Source organism: Scyliorhinus canicula, chromosome 6 (genome assembly GCF_902713615.1).
Source record: "Scyliorhinus canicula chromosome 6, sScyCan1.1, whole genome shotgun sequence".
Taxonomy (NCBI): Eukaryota; Metazoa; Chordata; class Chondrichthyes; order Carcharhiniformes; family Scyliorhinidae; genus Scyliorhinus; species Scyliorhinus canicula.
The window spans coordinates 20090766-20100041 of NC_052151.1; positions in this window are offsets into that span (position 1 = coordinate 20090766).

A 9276-nucleotide genomic window follows, 5' to 3' on the forward strand; every position below is an offset into this window, starting at 1 on the left:
TGGTGGTTAGCATCAATGCTTCACAGCTCCAGGGTCCCAGGTTCGATGCCCGGCTGGGTCACTGTCTGTGTGGAGTCTGCACGTCCTCCCCGTGTGAGCGTGGGTTTCCTCCGGGTGCTCCGGTTTCCTCCCACAGTCCAAAGATGTGCGGGTTAGGTGGATTGGCCATGCTAAATTGCCCGTAGTGTAAGGTTAATGGGGGGATTGTTGGGTTACGGGTATACGGGTTACGTGGGTTTAAGTAGGGTGATCATTGCTCGGCACAACATCGAGGGCCGAAGGGCCTGTTCTGTGCTGTACTGTTCTATGTTCTATGTTCTATGAATTCAAAAGGATTGATTCTATTGTCAAATTGCCCCTTCCCCAGAATGTTTCAGCCCTCCGGTCGTTTTTAGGACTGGTTGGTTACTGTCGGAACCATATCGATGGTTTTGCGACAAAGGCAGCCCCACTCTCAGACCTCCTTAAGAAAGGAGCCCCATGGGAATGCAGCATACAGAGGCTGTGGAAGATTTTTTAAAAGCCCTTAGCGCAGCACCCGCGCTACAAGTCCCAGACCAACTCTCCCCCTATGCAATAGAGGTAGCGAGCACAGATCTGACCCTCTCGGCCGTGTTACTTCAGGAACGGCACGAGCAGCTAAGACCAGTGGCTTATGCCTCCTGACTTTTAGACCCCGTAGAGCAAGGATTTTCAGCCTGCGAGAGGCACCTCCAAGCAGTTTTTTGGGCAGTACAGTACTTCGCGTACATTACCGGACTCAATCCCATCACCATTTTGACCGAGCACACCCCCACACAGTTACTTCTAGACGGTCGACTGAAGGACGGTTCAGTTAGCCAGATTAGAGCAGCTAGATGGACACTACTTTTACAAGGACGGGACATCACAGTTAAACGGACCTGGACACAAATTTTTAGCCGACAACCTCCAATATCCAGGACAGCCCCATGAATGCAAAATTGTAGCACCCCTACACAACACAGGACCCTTCATAGCAAAGACACCCCCCAGAAAGATAGGGAATTCAAGCCAGAGCCCCCAGCACACAGACACGTGTGGCCCACTGAAAATATATGTGGACGGTTCATCCACAGTTTTAGATGGAGAACGCATCACTGGATGCGGAATCTATGTTGAGGATGTGCAGGGTCGCGCATTAGAAGAAATCTCTTTAAAATTACCAGGACACTTAGACGCGCAGGCAGCAGAGCTCACGGCCATCGCATACATAGTGGACCACCCAGATTCGTTCCCCAGCCCAGCAGACATATATTCGGACAGTTTGTATGTCTGTAACAGTTTAACAGATTTTCTACCCCTGTGGAGGACACGAGGTTTTGTCTCCGCAGACGGGAAGCCCCTTCCATCAGCCCCATTACTCCGCCATATCTTAGACAAGGCAAAGGATAGGACGTATGGCATAATCAAAGTTAGAAGTCACCAAAGGTCATCCCCCCCCGGAAATGTAAAAGCCGACGCACTGGCGAAAGCAGGTTCCAGGCGAGGACACTTTGGACACCCCCAGCTAGCGCACCAGCTAGCGCCCCTGTGAGTGCAGTTCAGGTCTCACAGACGGAAATTAAAGATTTAGTTGAGGCACAGAAACAGGATAGAGATCTCAGGGAGATTTTTAAAGGAAATTTTGTGCACCAATACGATAAGTTCAGACACTCTTTGACCACACATGAGGGTGTGATCATTAAGGATAAACTTTATGTGGTTCCGGAACAGGATAGGAATCAGATGATTGCCTTGTTCCATGACAGTCATGGACACCAAGGGATCGACCCGACCACAAGGCACCTCAGGCAACTCTGTTGGTGGCCAAATTTAAGAAACGATGTGACCCATTACATCGAGAATTGCCTAATTTGTGCACAAAATAACCCGGAGAGGTACTCGAAAAAGGCACAACTTAGACATACTCGACCAGTTAATGGCCCCTGGACTAACCTCCAGATCGATTTTATAGGACCATTGCCCCCTTGTAGGAATGCCTATGAATATGTTCTGGTCGTTATAGACACCTTTACCAAATGGGTAGAGGCATTCCCCTCACGAACGAATACAGCTAAGACAGCTGCAAAGATCCTGACCCACCACATCTTCACGAGATGGGGTCTCCCAAGAAGTATTGAGTCAGATCAGGGATCTCACTTCACAGGACGGGTCATGCAGAACGTCCTGACAATATTTGGCATTAAGCAAAAGTTCCACATTGCGTATCACCCCCAGTCAAGCGGGATAGTTGAACGCATGAATCGGACCCTAAAATCGACCCTTAGAAAAATGGTTCAGGAGCACAATTCAACATGGGATTCAGTACTCCCATTTGCACTAATGTTCATCCGCAACACGGTTTCATCATCCACAGATTCACCCCACACACACTCATGACCGGACGCCCTATGAAAGGTACAGAATTCCTTTTAGGACTGGACATGACTAGCCCCGAAGTGACGGCCCTCACACATGAGAAGGCAGTCAAAGACCTAGTTGAGACTGTGAGGTCTGCACAGTTAGCAGCCGCAGTAAAATTGGGTAAAAGACGAAAACAAAGCACAGCTTGCTTTAATAAGTACGCACACCCCACAGAATTTCAGGTTGGACAACAGGTAATGTTATCTGTTTATAACCCCAGCAGCTTTTTGGCACCTAAATTTTTCGGCCCGTATTCAATTTCGGACAAAATTAGCCCCTCCGTTTACAGAATAAAATACCCCAACGGTAAGACTGCGTGGTTTCATATTAACCAACTGAAGGCATATGGAACACAGTCTAACCACGCACACCATGTCCTGCTAGACGCAGCAGAACATCTCACCCCGCCCACTAGAGACACATTTCCACCATCCCCCTCACAGACCAGTTCCTCATCGGACTCGCCCACGACTCCGCCCACTGACTTCAGACCACGCCCCAAAACATCCACAAGCTGCCACAGCAGAGACAGCGACACTGACTCTGACAATGAGGACAGCCACAGCACCCCACCCTACAGCCCCCACTTCAGCGACTACGACCCCGACTCCAGTGACCCCATGGAGGTCACCTACGTTAAATACCCAGACCCACCACCCGACCCCGATGATACCGACAATGCCCCTTCAAACTTAAATACCACACTTTGGCACAGGGACAATTCATGGAGACTTGTCCGCAATGATGAGAGTGACCCCCGGTCACATAACGCACAGATTGCATGCCTGATCCACACAAGAGTGTGGGATCCGGGAGAAGTGAAAGACGTAATGTCTGTCCACGATACGGCAACCCCTTTGTGACCCTGTTCACAGAGAAAGAGGAGAAGTGAGGTGTCCAGATGATGTAAAAGAGGAACCGCTTGAGGGAAGCGATATCCTTTCTGATGGAACCTGCACGTATGTTTTGTTTGTTTGTGTTTGTTTGTTTGCTTGTTGATATGTTAAGGGTTTGATTGGAGATCAGGTCACTTTGTTGTTTGTTAAAGGTTTGATTGGAGGTTGGCCATCTTCTTTTCAGCTGAAAAGCTTGTGACCGCCTCGCACGCACGTTAGCTTGTCTGCAGAAACTTCTGAGAACTTCTGTTAGGTATCCTCTGGTGAACCGACAAAGTTCACGGCTTGTAGTCTGTTTTCAGATGTTGGAGCATCTTGGTTCCTCCCTTGTTTTTCAGGTGCCCCTCTATTCTGCGAATAGAGGCTGCAATCCCACGATGAATACATTCCTACCCGTTCATCTCAGGTCGCTCAGGCAGTGGAGAAACGGCATTGAGGATCCGCCCTGTCTGAGAACCCCTTTGGTCAGCCAAGCTCGGGTACGGCACAGCACGACTTACCCGGGGATCCCATTCAAATCTTACCCGTAGCGGCCCATACGCAACTCATTCGACCTTTTCGTTCCAAACTTTGTTTCATTTGTCTTTAGGTAGCCCTTCGGCAGCCATCCCACATGCTATTTACATCCAGGAACATTCGGATGGTAAATCGCAAAGCCTGCGAGACGGCTCGCAGAGGTAAAGTTGTTAGGTGTATATCTGCTCCTAAATTCGCATTTGAATAAAAAATGAGGGGAGTCACAGGGTGTGACTTGGCCAGTCATTTAAGGGTCAATTGGAATGAGAGGACAGATACACTAACAGTACAGATATTAAACTGTGTATTGACAGATGCTGTGCTTGATCCCATAGCTTTCAAAAAGTCGAAGGAGGGTTCACGGCAAGGATCGGCCATACAAAGGAAGAGAAGGAAGAGAACAAAGAAGACCATGATGGAAGCTTACCTATTACTATTAAATGTTGTATTTCTGCATGTAGAAGCAAATCATGTTTCCCCCACGACCCCCGCCGTTAATGTTTCCCACATACCGACTTCTCCGTGCTCAGCGATGATCAGCGAGGTTCAGACCTGGTGCACCAAATTCATGACCTGGTACTCGATGTCGTATATAATTGAATCACTGTTGGTGATTGCAATTCTCTGCATCATAGTGCAGACCCTCAGGTTGAGGAAATGGAAAAGGAGAGCCTCCCGTTCCTGCCCCTCAACCATTTACGGAGTTCAATCCCCTATTTTCGGTTTTCACCAATCCCCCCAACTCCTTGATGCATAGGAAATGTATTGATAGCGATATGTAAATAAAAATGAGACACTGATGTATTATATGGTTCTGAACTCGACTGCCAAGTCAGAAAGCGACATGTAATGTGGTGTGAATGGATAAAACTTTAGAATGTGATGAAATGTTTAAAGTAAGATGATAGTAGGAATTGTGATAGGTAGAGGTTCCAGAATATTGGTAATGCATGTCCCCTTTGACATAGCGGCAAGTAGAAAATGTGAGTTAAAATTTCTTGCCATAGTTAAGGACAGGATAGACGTCCAGGAACTTGCTGAGGTCAGGGAACCCAAAGAGGAAATCGAAGTAACATAGAAGAACCATACATAGGTGATCCTTCACAATTTCTCGTGAGGATCACAAGGAGGGAATGTAGCCCTCTAAAATGGACACCAGTCTACAAAATGGAGAACTGCTCAGACTGGAGGGAAAAACAGCCATAGTAAGGACACACAGCTTGCAGAAGCATTTAGCATTTTGCACGTACAAAACTGGTTTCAAGGCAGGTGCAGAGACTCAGCTAAAGGTGCAAATAAGAAAGCGATCTGCATACTAATGAGATGATACCGGCCCAGTCCCAGATACAATAGAAACATTTTAAGTATCGATTGATACTTTCTATAGCTACCCAGCCAGAATGGCGCCAGAGAACCCAGTTCAATGACCCCTAGGAACCGCCCCCGCCATCGAGGAACGACTCCAGGATAGGGGAATTCGAATGATATCGATTGGGAAAGACCCAATCGATACCTAGCAGGTGAAAGAGCCCGCCCCAAGGGGCACGGACCTCTAGGACCTATAAAAAGGAGGTCAAGCACATGATTCGGTCTGTTGCTTCCAGACTCCGGCCCAGATCTGTTGGTCCCAGACTCCGGCCCAGATCTGTTGCTTCCAGACTCCGGCCCAGATCTGTTGCTTTGAGACTCCGGCCCAGATCTGTTGCTTCCAGACTCCGGCCTAGGCTGTTGCATCCTGACTCCGACCCCAGCCTCCAGATCCTGTCTTTCATCACCGGCCGTTGAGCATCAGCCATCTTTCAGTAAGTTCCAAAACAACGATCGCTACGTGACCCAGGCATTGCTTATACTCTTGCCGACTAGAAAGTCCAGAAAGGAACAAAGGCCTTGTCCCCTGACCTTGCTGGTTCCTACTTAGATAAGTATTTAGTCGTTTAATAGTAGAAATAAGTATTAGTCTTTTAGCGTGTGCATGAGTATTTATTATATCTGTTATAATAAACACTAATTGTTTAGACTTACTGATCGGTGTTTAGACTTATTGCTTTGAACTTGACCTTGATAACTTGTGACGGTGTCTCTGACGGCACCTGGCGACTCCTGAGCATAGATACAGATACAGAGCCAAACCAGTGTTAAGCACATGTCCTTTAAATGGAGGCGTGTTAATCACACTAACAGTAGAACGAGCAACAAGTCATACCGGCGCATGCGCAGGGGAGGGGGTCTCTTCCGCACCCGCCATGGTGAAGGCCATGGCGGGGCGGAAGAAAAAGAGTGCCCCCATGGCACAGGCCCGCCCGCCGATCGGTGGGCCCCGATCGCGAGCCAGGCCACTGTGGGGGCACACCCCAGGGTCAGATCGCCCCGCGCCCGCCCCCTCCCTGGATCCCGGAGCCCGCCCGTGCCGCCAATCCCGCCGGCACCAGAGGTGTTTTGATTCCCGCCAGCAGGATTGGCCTGTCACCGGCGGGACTTCGTTCCATCGCGGGCAGGAGAATCGCCGCGGGGGGGCCCGTCGACCGGTGCGGCGCGATTCCCGCCCCTGCTGATTCCCGGGTGGCGGAGAATTCGGGCCACGGCGGGGGAGGCATTGACGCCGGCGCTGGGCGATTATCCGATCCCCCGGGGGGGTTGCAGAATTCCGCCCCAGAGGTGGGTTTTAATGACGACAGGATTGGGATCAACTGTGCCAATATCTCAGTCAACAAAGAACATTACAGCCCACCAATCCCTGCTCCGATTCAGATTCCTTATTTACACCTACTACATTTTGCCCAAACAATCCATATCCCTCCATTCCCGCCTGTTCATGTGTCTGTCAAGATACATCTTAAACATTGTTGTTGTGCCTACCTCCATCACCTCCACTGGCAATGCATTCCAGGCACCCACCACCCCGATTTGTGTCAGCTCCTGCAGAACCCTACACCCCCTAACCCCACAATGTAGGTCCAGGGTGTGTGTGTGCGCAGGAATAAGGTTTGTTAGAGGTGAAAATATTCACACGTAGGCCTATTTGAGTAAGTAAAGAAGCAGTTTAGTATTTCAGATCTGGGAGAAAGATTTGGAGACCTTCTCTTTCTCACTTGAGCTAAGGTTCGCAATGGGTTAATATACAGATTCAAGGGGTGGAATTAGTTGTATTTTCATTTACATACAATCAATCAACTATATCCACGTCACAATTCATTACATTGAGTCAATCAATTTTCTTAGCATCTCAGTTATCACATATATGGTTAAAGTGGGTCAAGGTACATCTTAAATATTGCTATTGTGCCTGCCTCTACCACCTCCACTGGCAACACGCCTTACCCGCCCCTAACCATGCAAAAGTCACTCAAGACTAACATAAGGATATGTCCTGTCTGCAGCTGGGGCCCTTGAGCTTATTAAGGATACATTGCATTCCTTGTTCTGTGAAGCTGTTATCAGAAGCTGTTGAGATACTCCCGACACATAACCACGCCTGGTTCTCATGAGGTAGTTTACAGAGTTTGTCACTTATTGTTCAGGAATGTGGCTGGTTCAGCCATTTTGTGTCCTTTCTGATATTAACAAGCATTGTGTATACACTATCTATTTCTACAAATTGCCTCTGCTAAACAGGCATCTAAGCCAATGAGTACTTTTGTCTCAGCAGAACTATTCAAAAGTAATATAGGAGCACAAATGTAGTTACAGAGCCACCTCTAATTTATATCATAGTCCAGTATCAGAAAATGTCCCACAACAGGTTGAAAGAGAAACTTATTGACTCGCTGTCGCTCCATTCCAGGCCAAACCCCATGTTAGCTTCACCAGCAGAGGTAGGCAGGGTCCCCTTGAACATTTAAATGCTGGGGTCCGGGGACATCTATTGGAGCCTGATGCTGGTTAACTGCCAACAGTGACAACGAGGCAGTGACACCATTTGTGAGATCAATAGGGGCAAACACCCCAGAAGTTACATTGTGGCTGGGAGAAGGCCGGATTTTTACATCTTTTTAAGGTGAAAGGCACCTGGTGGGCAAAGAGGGCAGAACAGATAGTTCAACCCCTCTCGACTGTCTGTCCATTCAGGGTCCCCGGTCTATTCGAGTGTCACACAAGGACAACATCGAAACACTGGACCATCCTTTGGTGCAGAATTCTCTTCACCTGACCAGATATTTTCTCTGCAATTTTCCCGATGCCAGGGATCATTCCCTGCGCTCTCTGGTGGTGTCCTCATGCTGTGTGGAATCACACTCACACCCACCACCCACCTCATTCCTGTTAGATTCTGGTTTGATAACAAGCTGTGTAACTAATCCCGGGAATAAAGAGTCAGGGAGAATTACAGGTACTTTTTGATATCATGTTAGAAAATGAAGTCAGTTAAATTCAGGGATTTAGTTTGTCCAGGTGCATGTGAAGTAACTTTGATCTTGTGACTGTGTTTTTCTTCATCTCCCATGAGTTCAACATCAAAAGGTGCAAAGCACCATGTAAATGTTACTGTGACGAGAGGCCAAGAGATGGTGTGGGGCTCTGTCAATGCAAAGTAATCAAATCAGCTGAGTGCCTCACTCAAAAACAAGGTCATTGGAAATGTCGGTGAGATCTGGACCACCCAATGACCACTGAAGTAAAGCTGCCTCCAAAGGCAGATCTGAAACCCCATTTCCATTGTCCATCGGGACATTTACAAAGACCACATTTCAGAGCAATAGGTTTAGCTGACTTTTACATTTTAATTTGTTCTATTGCTCTTCAATCCTGTAGAAAAATGAAGCTGTAAAAAACTTTAATCAGGAACACATTTGATTGAGTCATTGCAGATTGTGATCACATGGTATTTATTATTGCTTCTTGGGATGTGGGAGTTGTTGACAAGGTTGATATTTATTACCCTATCCTTGGTGTCCCAGGTAAAGTCGCCATAGTCCCAGATGACCATAGGCTGCTTTCCCCTTTGAGGGGGAGAGCTGACTGCTGGTGGTTTAACCTGAGGGTCACTGCACCTCAGACAAGGGCTGAGGTGGTGAAGTGGGACCTTTATGAATAACCACAGTGTCCTAACATGTTGGTGAGGTGGCAGCAGCGTGGCGCAATGGTTAGCACTGCTGCCTCATGATGCGGAGTACCCGGGTTTCATCTCAGCCCCAGGTCACTGTTTATGTGGGGTTTGAGCATTCTCACTGTGTCTGCATGGGTCTCACCCGCACAAACCAAATATGTGCAGGGTAGGTTGATTGGCCACACTAAATTGCCTCGAAATTGGAAATTTAAAAAAAAAATGGTGGTGAGCCCTCTTTTTGAATGCTGCATTCCATGTGGTGCAGGTAAACCAACATTGTTAAGTTGGCAGTTCCAGCATTTCAAGCCAGCGACAGTGAGAAAATGGAGATTGAGGTTTTGGCGGAGAACTTGGATTGTTCCCACTTCCCAGACCATAGAGTCAGAGAGGTTTACA